The sequence below is a fragment of the Lissotriton helveticus genome, chromosome 1_1 (genome assembly GCF_964261635.1).
Source record: "Lissotriton helveticus chromosome 1_1, aLisHel1.1, whole genome shotgun sequence".
Lineage (NCBI taxonomy): Eukaryota > Metazoa > Chordata > Amphibia > Caudata > Salamandridae > Lissotriton > Lissotriton helveticus.
Genome location: NC_136057.1, coordinates 1,934,336,693 through 1,934,348,101, shown reverse-complemented (window position 1 = coordinate 1,934,348,101; position 11,409 = coordinate 1,934,336,693).

Below are 11,409 nucleotides of genomic sequence, written 5' to 3'. Positions count from 1 at the left end.
AAGAAAAGTAATATTACCAGTAACAGAAACAATAGACAATGACAGGGAGAAATAACAGAAAAGAACAAAAAAAAACAAAACAAAGGACAGCATAACATAACAATGACAAATATGACTAAATAAAGAGTACAAAAAAAGGCCACATTGTTCACCAACAAGATGGTTATGAGAGAAAGGAAAGAAAAACCGAAATCAGTGAAACATAAGAGGAAAAAGACATAAAGAAAAACAAACAACCAAAAGACCTAACTACGACTAATTACAACATGCCAACCGTAGACTGATAGAAACTTTTCCTGAAGCTAGAAGAATATAAAATCTAACAAGCAGCCCTATGAACATAAGGCATAACTAGACATAGGTAAGAAAAATCCCCACAGAAACAGCAAAATATATCAAGAACCAGAAGGGCCACGAGCAGGCGAAGAGTCCATCTGCGATTCCATCTGATTATCGAGGAAGGAAGAAAGGTCAGAAGGCTCATCGAAGATTCTGGAGCAACCCTTAAAAGTGATACGGAATTTCGAAGGACCAGCAAAGGATAAGGGGATGTTCATATCAGTGAGACGTTTCCGTAGGTTAAGAAATCCTTTCCTTCTGATGACCGTATCCCTGGCAAAGTCTTGGGATATTGAAATTCGATTACCTTCCCAATGAACTGCTTTAACCTTCCTCATGAGAGCCAAAATTTGTTCTGTATGTTGATGTCTTAATGGCTTAAAAATTATCGCCCTTGGATGAGTCGAGGACTTAGGTCTAAAGGTAGGTACACGATGGGCCCGTTCAATTTCAAAATCTCTCTGAAACGAAATCTGCAGAGTAGATGGAAGCCATTGATATAGAAAGTCTATCATCGAAGGAGCTGATTTTTCCGCATCCTCAGGTAGACCAAAAATGCGCAGATTGGTTCTACGATTGCGATCTTCTTGCTCTGTGAGGTCTCTCCGCAACGCCGCCATTGAACGCTCCATCTGTAATACAGACCTAGAATGCTGTTGCGCGTTGTCCTCCACACCACTAATACGTGTCTCTGCAGTCGAAACACGAAGGGATAGTGCTTTAAAATCATTCCTGATAGCTGCCACCTCAACCTGTAGTAAGTCAGTATTTGTTTTAGTAGATTGCTCAATATCATGAACAGCATTCAAACGTGACAAAATGGCGTCCAGAGTGGAACTTGTGTCCTTTTGAGATGACTCAGGAGTAGGGGAGAGTTGTTTGGATCTCGTTAGAGAACCTTTTCGAGCCCTTTGAGTCTTTAGCATTCGGTGACAGACCCATGTTGGCAGCCATAAGGAACACGGCCACGGAAAAACCAACAAAATCACTCCAGAAAAATGCTTACAAAGGAGAACAAAAAAGGACAAAATCTCAAAAAGACAAGCAATATCTTCAGAGAAACAACAGAAGGAACGCAATAGCTATATGTTAAAGCATTGAGAAACAAAATGGCGGGCATATGCAGAGAGAGCAAAGAAAACCCTCTGACAGGTGAAGAAAACTGTGAAAAAGCAGATGAACAAGCCTCCAATGACAAGCAAAGCAAGGGCGCCATCTCAAATCACAAATGTGAACCAGCTCCTATCAGTTGACATCAAACTGAGGTATAAGGAGTCCGCAATGAAGACCAAGAATCACAAGGTTCCCCAAAAATGAGCGAAAAACAGGAAAAAGCATCATTGGAGCTGATATGTAGACAAGTGAGGCCAACAGCACCTTGTATCCAGCATATACGACAAATTCCTGTGTGATGTCGCAGATTCCTGAGGAGAAAACGCGATCGATGCCGGCCCAAACAAAATGGCGGACGCTCGCAAAGATCCAAGAGCCAAACTTCAAGGCTCCAAAAGTCAGGATACAGCTGTAGTAGAGGTATAAAAAGCACGTCGGTATGTTCACGGCATAATCTCAAATCAAAAACGCCGGTTCCGAGACAAAGACGCCTTCTGTGGGGAGATGAAACCTCCTGACAGCCGTTGAATGCCCCGGAGCTCAAGCACGATCCGCCATCTCGCAGCGGCGTGCAAGCCACGCCCCCCAGAGTTGTAATCTTTTGTGTGGAATTCTGGCTGAAACGCCTCAGTGATTAATTTGTAAAAAAATATAAGTTCCAGGGCCCTCGTCAGTCATAGTCCAACGCAGCTTGCACCACCCATTGCCCCTGTCAGCACTGCCAATGGCAGTACCTACACAACTCATAACCATCACACTGCTACAAGTTTGACAATTCGTATTGTTTGAGGACCCCAATGTTATAAGAATGACTTGGGTGGCAGGTATTAGTATTTAACAATGTATATTGATTTGATAAACAGCTGTTGTTCTGCTCATTTTAAATTACAAAAAACCAGCGTCGCCCTGTGGCAGTTGTCAAGTGCCAGTGTTGACAATAATTAAGGGTCAGTGCCAGCACCGGAAACCACCGGCTCAAATTAGGCACTACTGCTTTTTGGCAACTACTCCATCAACAGAGTAGTGTGAACGCGGCAGAGACAGCAGAGGTTTGACAGTTTTCTCGGTCAAGGTGCTAACATAGAAATCAGGTAGGTAGGACTTTCAAGATGGCAGACAGATGCACCGTCTAATTTCCACAGTCCGGATGCTTCTGGCAAGATATAAATCAGGCCAAAGTCCCTGAACCACAAACTACAGAGAGCACATGTGGTACAGCCTATCCTCTTATGGGTAACTAACAAAATGGCGCCCAGTATAAAACGAATGCCTCTGGGAGACACAAACTTTGTGACAATCAGCCGCATCCCACATACTGCCCAAAGGGGTTATCAAGCTTCAGGAGTCCTCAGCCTACTAAGATTGTATGCTTTATTTTCATCTTTAAATCAACCTAGACTCAACTTAATTGCAGAAGGGACAGAAATGGTATAGGCAGACTGTCACGATGGCAGATGGATGCACCGTCTAATTTCGACAGTCCGGATGCATTTGGCAAGATAGGAATCAGGCCACAGTCACTGAACCACAAACTACAGGGAGCACATGTGGTACAGCCTATCCTCCAATGGGCAACTAACAAAATGACGCCCGGTATAAAACGAATGCCTCGGGGAGACACAAACCTTGTGACTCAATCAGCCGCATCCCACATGCTGCCGAAAGGGTTCGGGAGCCTACTAAGATTGTAAGTTTTATTTTCAACTTTAAATCAACCTAGACTCAACTTAATTGCAGAAGGGGCCTATGTAATTGCTTTTTCTTCCCATATTCCCTTTACCGTGTCCCTCCATCTTTTTATACCCTTCACAGGTCCAACGAGGAGGCCTTAAAAGTTGACGCCAATACTTGTTGCTCAGTAACAATTTTTTATTCAAGTCTTGCCTACTATTCCTCGGAGCTCTAAAACACTCCATATACAAAACGTGTCATGTAATCCATGAATAATCTCATTCTGTTGTAGATTTAAAGATACAGCACTTTAAAACCATTCACCTATTGACATATACAACAATTCAATCCCTGAACTTTACTTCACATCAGGTAAATAGGTCCCTTTTATCTGGAAATAAAGAACGAGTTACTTAACTTCAGTAACAATGTATCTGGTAGAGACACAGTCTAGCCGCAGATTCCTTAACTTAGAATATCCCCAGGCGTCATACTGGATCGGGAAACTTTTTCCCCAGCAGTACCTCTGCACGACGGGGGAGCCATATAAGACCCCCTCGGCGTGCTGACGTCAGTTTTCTGCAGTGGAGCCACTACCAAAACTGTGGGAGTATAGAAATAGTGTGCCAAAAAAGAAACAAAAACCCTTGAAACAACAATGATAAGAAACCATCCCATGTTGAAAAGTACTCAACACTTGGAGTGGCTGAAGGAAGCGTACAAGCACCCGCCCCAATAAATATTCCACCAAGCAAAGAACGGTGCCCTCCTAAAAAGGCAACGGCAGCTGACATGACAATCAAAGACATAACGCAACCACAGGATTGAACTGTATGACGGCCTGCAACCTAACCCCACCATGTTCTCGAAGGAAGCAAACAGGTAAAGAATCTTAACAGAAACAAGGTGGGGTCCGCAATGCCAGCGCAGCTGACACCAGACCCATAAGGCTCAGAATTGCCAGCATAGCTGACACCAGACCTGAAATGTCAGGGAGGAGCATGAGCCAGGGAAGCAAGGTATCACAATCCATCAGAGGACAACACAAGTCCACTGTCGGCCAGACATGGACGAAACGGAGTCATAGGACTAGAAAAATCAATGCACAATGACAAATTGCCACAGATTTCCAGGAAAGAGGGAAACTGAGTATAGGACCCCTGATTACCGATTCAGAAATCGGGGTGGCACAACCGCAAATGCCAGCAAATTACATGTCAGGGCAGAGGGCATCATGCCGAAACACACAACTATGACTACCAGGAGGTGCACAGATGTGAACCACAAGAATACACGAAAACAGGTAATATGTACCTTGGGAAGTACACCATACAATGCAGAGCTCAATGAAGTGTAACCCCAACAACATGTGCAGGCCGAACGAGAAGACGGCACAGCACCAGGTAGCCAACCAGGCTATTGTACCCCTAGGTCCAATGACCAAAGGTGACGGCAAACCGAACATGCCCAAGACTTGCTCCCCTGAGGGAGAGAGAGACAAATGGGGAACCTGGGAAAATCCCCAGGATCCACCGCATGGAGACCCTGCATGCCTACCCGCTTGTGTGCGTACATAGCACACAGAAATACTGGAAAAGTCAAGAATGACACCAAGGTAAAACAAAAAGAACACCCTTCGAGAATAGAAAGGCGGCCGAAGTGTAGTAATGGTACCGCCGTATGTGACCCGTGGCCGGACAACAGTCCAACCACAAGAGGGCGACCCCAAACCCCCAGATCAGGGAGGAAGACAGCACCACCGCGACACAGGCAGTAATACTATCACACCAACAAGGAGAAGTCAGTAACACGCAGACATAGAGAGTCTGAAAAATAGATATAAATGCACACAGGATGAAATGAGAGATCATCAGAAAAAACTATTGAAACTTGCTGCAGAGGTCAGGAGAACACCCGAGCCGTGTGCGACGATGAACAGAGAGATCTGAACCCAAAACGGGCCCCTCGGAGGGAGTCTAGGGGCACAACGCAAACAAATCAGAGGCCCGCTCTGGTGAAAACCTACCACTTATAGGCCAACCCCCAACATGATGTGCCCAAGCCTTTCCCAACACCAGGGATGAAGGCCACCGCAAGAGAGTGCATTCAAGACAATGGCGCAAGGAACCCAACGGGTACCCCATAATAACACACACCACCGTACGCATCACTAGTGGTGACAGAAAGAACCGATCCAGAACAGAACGGAGCACCCACAGGGACGCGTACCCACGCCGAAGACAGCTAACAGTGCTTAGGGCAGAAAGAAGGCAGAAAGAGGAGCCCAGCAAGGCAGGAGGACGTGAAAAACCCTCTGGGGAGAGTAGGAAATGCCGAGCCCCAACAATACACCGGAGCAAACTGAGTCCACAGATGCCTGAGAGTGCCACGGAACAACCGTAGGCAGCAATCCAGAAACTTCAGGAGAAGGCCACCTGAATCCGACAGCAGGAAGCATGTAACAGAGGAAGATGCTCACTGCATAACCCACGGGAAAAATTCCAGGGGGGCAGATAATAGCAAAGAGAGCTCCATGGGAGTCTCCGAAACTTCCTGGTAAGGAAAAGCAGCTACACAATAGCAAACTAATACCCCACATAGGGTACGTCACATCCCTACAAAAGCAAGGGACACCTCTTCAGACAAGCTCATAGGCAGAGGTAAAAAACAAACAAAAAAAAAACATATAAACAGCTGGCCCAGCTGCACCAAAGAAAGGGAAAAAAAACCCTGGCTGAACAGCCATACAATCTTTCTGGGAAAAACTTCTCGAACCCAGAGACGTGAACAGAAAACCAGTGACAACACCATCACACGAAAATACAGATCCACCATAGTGGACTAAAATCCAGGCAGTCAATGGAATCCTGAGAAGAGACGCTGGACCGCTGAGTCGGCATGCTCGTCAAACAAATGGGCCCCATCAAAGGGCAGATCCCAGAGTCGCTCCCAAACATTTTCGGGGAAACTGCTATCACGTAGCAACGCATGGTGACACAGGGCAACTGAGCTGGCCATAGCTCGACCCACTGAGTCAGTGGTGTCCATAGCCGACCGAACGGAAAACTGCGCCATGTCGTGGCCGTCCCGAATAAGCTGGAGCAGGTCAGCACGAGGGCCCTCTGGTAAAGAAAGAAGGAGTCGTTCAACCGAGTCGCAAAGGGCAGAATTAGCCCAAGCAAACATGCAAGTTGTGTTAAAGGACCGAAGGCTGGAACTGGCGGATGCAAAAACATTGTGGCCACACGACACCAACCACCGAGACTCCTGAGTGGGGGGGAACAACGGTGGAGGAGAGGAAGGGAGCGCAGCCTGGATTACATGTCTTTGAGCCCTAGGATGAATGGACAAACAGGCATGGTCATCTGGATTGGGCCGGTGGCAATGCGCAACAGCACGTGCCATGGGATCCCCGATGAGTGTCTAGCCCAAGTCGCCAGAAGGACATCATACAATGACCTGCCAAAAGGCAACAAAGGCTCCGTATCCACCATGACCCTGTGGAGAAAATCCAATAAAGGATCCGAATGTAGGGATACAGAAGGGGGCTGCATGTGCAAGATATGTGCAGCCCTACTAACTGCCCTTGCAAAGTCTACACTAGCCTCCGAGGCGATCCCAGGGGGAGACAGCACGTCATCCGTTGGAGACTGCTGCAGGCTAAACCTTCCACCTTACGACAGAGGCTCCGCAGAAAAATGGGCCGGGCAGTGCCCCACGGGCCCCTGTTCCGTGGAACATGGAAAGAACCTTGTGGGCGGTGAACCCATTGGGGTCACGTCCTCCCACAGAGGAACAGCCAGGGATGGAACCGGCGCCAACGACGTTGGGATGGTGTCGTATCGGCGTCGACGATCTCCATAGAGGACTCATCCACTCGGCGTAGGGCCGGTGTCGACTCGACCTCCACTACTTTAGGAGCCTGCGGGGAGAAACAAAATCGAGTTGGAGTCAAACTCCATGCTGCAGCCGCATCCTGCAACGACGCAGGGAGCCTCGCAGGATTGTGCGACTCGACCTCCACCACAGCAGGATCCTGCAGGGAGGAACAAAATCGAGTTGGAGTCAAAGTCCATGCTGCAGCCGCATACAGCGACGACGCAAGGAGCCCCACAGGACTGTGCGACAGCGCATCAGGAGGGCTCGATGTCAGAAAAAAATCTGCGCTTTCTCGCTCTCTTACACAAAAAGGGTTGACTGGATCTGAGACATTATGTCAATCACTCGTCTTCTTTTCATGAGAAGATACATAAAATCAGCCAAAATATTCAACATGGTTGTACTGAAGAGAAAGCAGCACAAGCCCTCAGTGTAATATGCATTCTACACTATGTTGCTTTGAGATGAGTAGGTTGATTCAGTGGCATACTCCATGTTGTCAAGAACATCTGGGTCACCCCTGGACCTGTGTCCAACCACTTGCTTCCATCTAGCAGCTGCTACTTTTACATCAATAATTATAGCTATGTGCAATTCGTCAATCATTTCAGCAGTGTGCCGCAAATGTGGAACGATGCACCAATCCTTCTGAGTCTGAAAACACACATCAGCAGATCCTCTTCAGTTTTCAAACTACAGGTCCATTTCTAGACTACCCTTTTCAGCTAAAGTTTTGGAAAGAGAACTGCATTGGTGAAAGTTGTCAACGAGATTAGAATGCTCCTGAATAAATGTTACAGAGCAGCGTTGATGATGTTGGACCTCAGTGCTGCATTTATTACAGTCTCACACCCTATTATGATATATAGATTACGAACAGTGGGTGTGCAAGGGGGAGCCTTAGATTGGATTACCTCATTTTTATCGAACCACATTCAAGCGGTAAGGATTTCTTATTTCTCCCCAAGGAGTAGATTATTGCCCTCTGGGGTACATCGAGGCTCCATTCTGAGCCGCACATTCTTTTACCTATATATTTCACCCCTGGCAAAACTGATACAAAGTTTTGGGTAGTCCCTCATGTCATATGCAGATGACACCCAAATTGTAGTATCACTGGTTAATGAGAATTAGGCAGCCACCAGCTTTCATGATTGTATAGTGTCAGTGATTTAGAAGATTTGCTTCAATGCACCGAAACGGAAGGGGGACAAAACAAAATGTCTGAGCTTTGGCCCTCTGTCTAGCACCAGTTCATCAACTTGTTGACCTGCAGTTTGGCAGACCCCTCTTTTCCGGTTCCAAAAGCAAAATCTGGGTTTCATAATAGATAAAGACTTAAATCTAGATGAACAAATAAATATAGTCCCAGCTCCTGCTTTTTTTTTTTTAATCTCAGGATGTTACACAATGGGCTCCCTATGCTTAAGCAGATGCACAAACGCACATGTTACTACTTGTGAAACGATATATCTGAAAGAGACATTAGTTAGGGATAGATTCCTTACCTTAGAATATCCCCAGGCGTCAGGCTGGATCCAGAAAGTCTTTTTTCGTAGCAGTACGCCTACGCACCGACGCGCGGCTCCGCGTCCGTCTCTGGCGTCATAAGCGCCGAGATGACGTCATGGAGACTACTTAGGCGCCACATGTGCGCGCTGACGTGAGTTCTGCACACGACTTTCTGCGCCAGGAGCGCAGTGCCATGACAGAAACCGACCACTGGTGCCATGAAAACTAGGACCCTGAAAGGGATGACCTTAACCCTAGTAACCAGATCGCAGAACAGGGAGGATGGGTGGGGCAGTAAGGAATCTATCACCAACTAATGTCTCTTACAGATATATCGTTACACAAGTAGTAACTTGTGCATCTGAAAGAGACACGTTAGTGATAGATGCCTTACCTTAATAGATACCCCAGCAATACCAACCCAGGTGGTGGGTCTGCGCATAAATTACACCAGAAAGTCATGGAGGACAGAACGGCCAACGAAACCGTCCCTCCGGACCTGACTGTGAAGGCAGTAATGCTTGGTAAACGTGTGCAGCAAGGCCCACGTAACAGATGTCCTGCAATGGGACGCCGCGCCCCAAGGCAGTAGTGGCTAATGTTGCCCTGGTAGAATGGGCACGCAGCCCCACAGGAGGCTCCTTCTTAGCCAACAAGCAACAGTCCTTGATGCAGAAAAAGACCCACCGAGAGATGGTACGTTTGTGCACCGCCCGATCTTTTTTGGCGCCCACGTAGCCAACAAAGAGTTGGTCATCCACCCGGAACTGTTGTGTGCGCTGCAGGTAGAACGAGAGCGCACGTTTTGGGTCCAGACGGTGGAGCCTCTCTTCCTCCTTTAAAGGATGCAGAAGCAGAAAGAAGGTGGGCAAAGTGATGGTCTGCCCGATGTGGAAGGGTGTGACAACCTTCGGCAAGAAAGAAGGGTGGGTCCTTATAACCACCGTGTCTGGATGAACAGAAAGGAAAGGAGGTCTGGAAGAAAGAGCCTGGAACTCACTCTCCTGGCAGAAGCGACAGCTACCAGAAAAGCCGCCTTGAGAGTAAGAAGATGCAAAGGACAGGAATGAAGGGCCTCGAAGGGAGCACACTGCAGAAATGTCAAGACAAGGTTTAAGTCCCACTGAGGCATTATGAACGGCACAGGAGGGAACGTGTGCGTAATGCCTTTGAGGAAATAAGTCACAACAGGGGGTGCAACTTAGCGCCAGTTTGGGACCGGGTGCGAACCGAAATGAAGACATGGTCACGCATGCCCCTCACGATATATGGCCGGTCAGCCATTTTTAAGATGCCCTCCTGCGTTTGCTCTATCAACTACAAAATCACCCCTACCCGATTTCGCCCCAATGGTTCCGGCAGGTGGACTCGGCGCTGGGACAATTTCTATGGGCGGGAGGTGCTGTGCAGGTAGCACTGCGCACCTGCTTCTTGTCAACGTATTGTGGAGGATTGGCAACATCCGACATCCTGTCCTACTACCAGGCTTCCCACCTTCTGGTCCTGAATGAGTGGTGGTATGGGGACCGGGGGGACCCGGCGTATGCTCTTGAGAGGCATCTTATGGGTTCCGATACCTTACATACCATCCTATACTCGGCACCGCTGCGAAAAAAGTTACCACAGGCCACCCAGGTAGTGTTTCAAATCTGGAGGCAGGCCCTACATCGTATGGGATGGTGGGGCACGTTAACTGAGGAGACTCCCCTGTGGCATAATGGAAGTCTGCCGGCACTGGCGACCCTTCAGGGATTCCGAGGACGGGATAATATTGGAATTTCTACTTTGGGAGATGTACTATCAGGCACGGCCCTTAAATCCTTCCAAGATTTGAGTGCGGAATATGGGATGCCCCGGTCCCAATTTTTAAAATATTTACAGTTCCGCCATGCCATTACACCGAGCCTAGAGGGCCGCGACTCTCTACCCGAATTAAGCCCGCTAGAGGCAAAGGTATTTATGGGGGACCTGAGGGATAAGAAGATATCCTGCATTCATCAGACGCTAATAACACACTGCTCTACATCCCTACACAAACTGCGAGAGGCCTGGGAAAGGGATGTCGGGACGTTGGAAGATGTCGGGACGTTGGAAGAAGACGACTGGCAGGAGGCATTGGAGGCTCCTAGGGGTGCTGCAATTGTGATGCGCTTGAGACTAATCCAATTTAAATATCTCCATAGAATCTATTTCACAAGGGAAAGACTGTGGCGGGCGGCCTAATTGCGTCTCCAGACTGTCTTCGATGTGGCCGGGAGGTGGGGACACTGATTCACACGGTATGGAGTTGTAGTTCATTGGTCCGCTTCTGGGGGGGTGTGGAACAGTTTGAGGTGCTGGGATGGGAACTGCCTCGTACTCCACAGCTGGGCCTACTGCATGTCCTAGAAGGGGCTTGGGGGCAACGTCTATAAAAGGCACCTATTGTTGCTTGGCCTTACCATTGCCAAAAGAGACGTGGCCAAGGCATGGAAATATCCCCGGGTGCCTTCAGTGCAAGCGTGGAAAAAGGGGCTGGATTTCTGAATGGGAGTAGAGCGTCCAATATTTGAGGCCCGGGGTTGCCCAAAGAAACATTATAAAATTTGGAAGCGCTGGGCGGACTATAGGGGCCTATGGATAGATCCACCAGCTGAACAGGACAATTACCCAGGGATGGTGTGACAGGGCTGCCATGGAAGATGAATGTACACTATTAATTCGGAAACTGTTTCTAAAGAATGAGATGATATCGTGCGGCGGGATAGGGAGGGATCCGGGAGGGGGGAGTTGGGGGTTGGGGTGGGACTTACTGATGTCTCTCCCCTGAGGCGGAAGCCGGGGGCCTTGTTCTTAGCCAATTTTAAAAATATTGCATCATTTTAAAAATCGTAATTGTAAATTGTATTTTGTGCT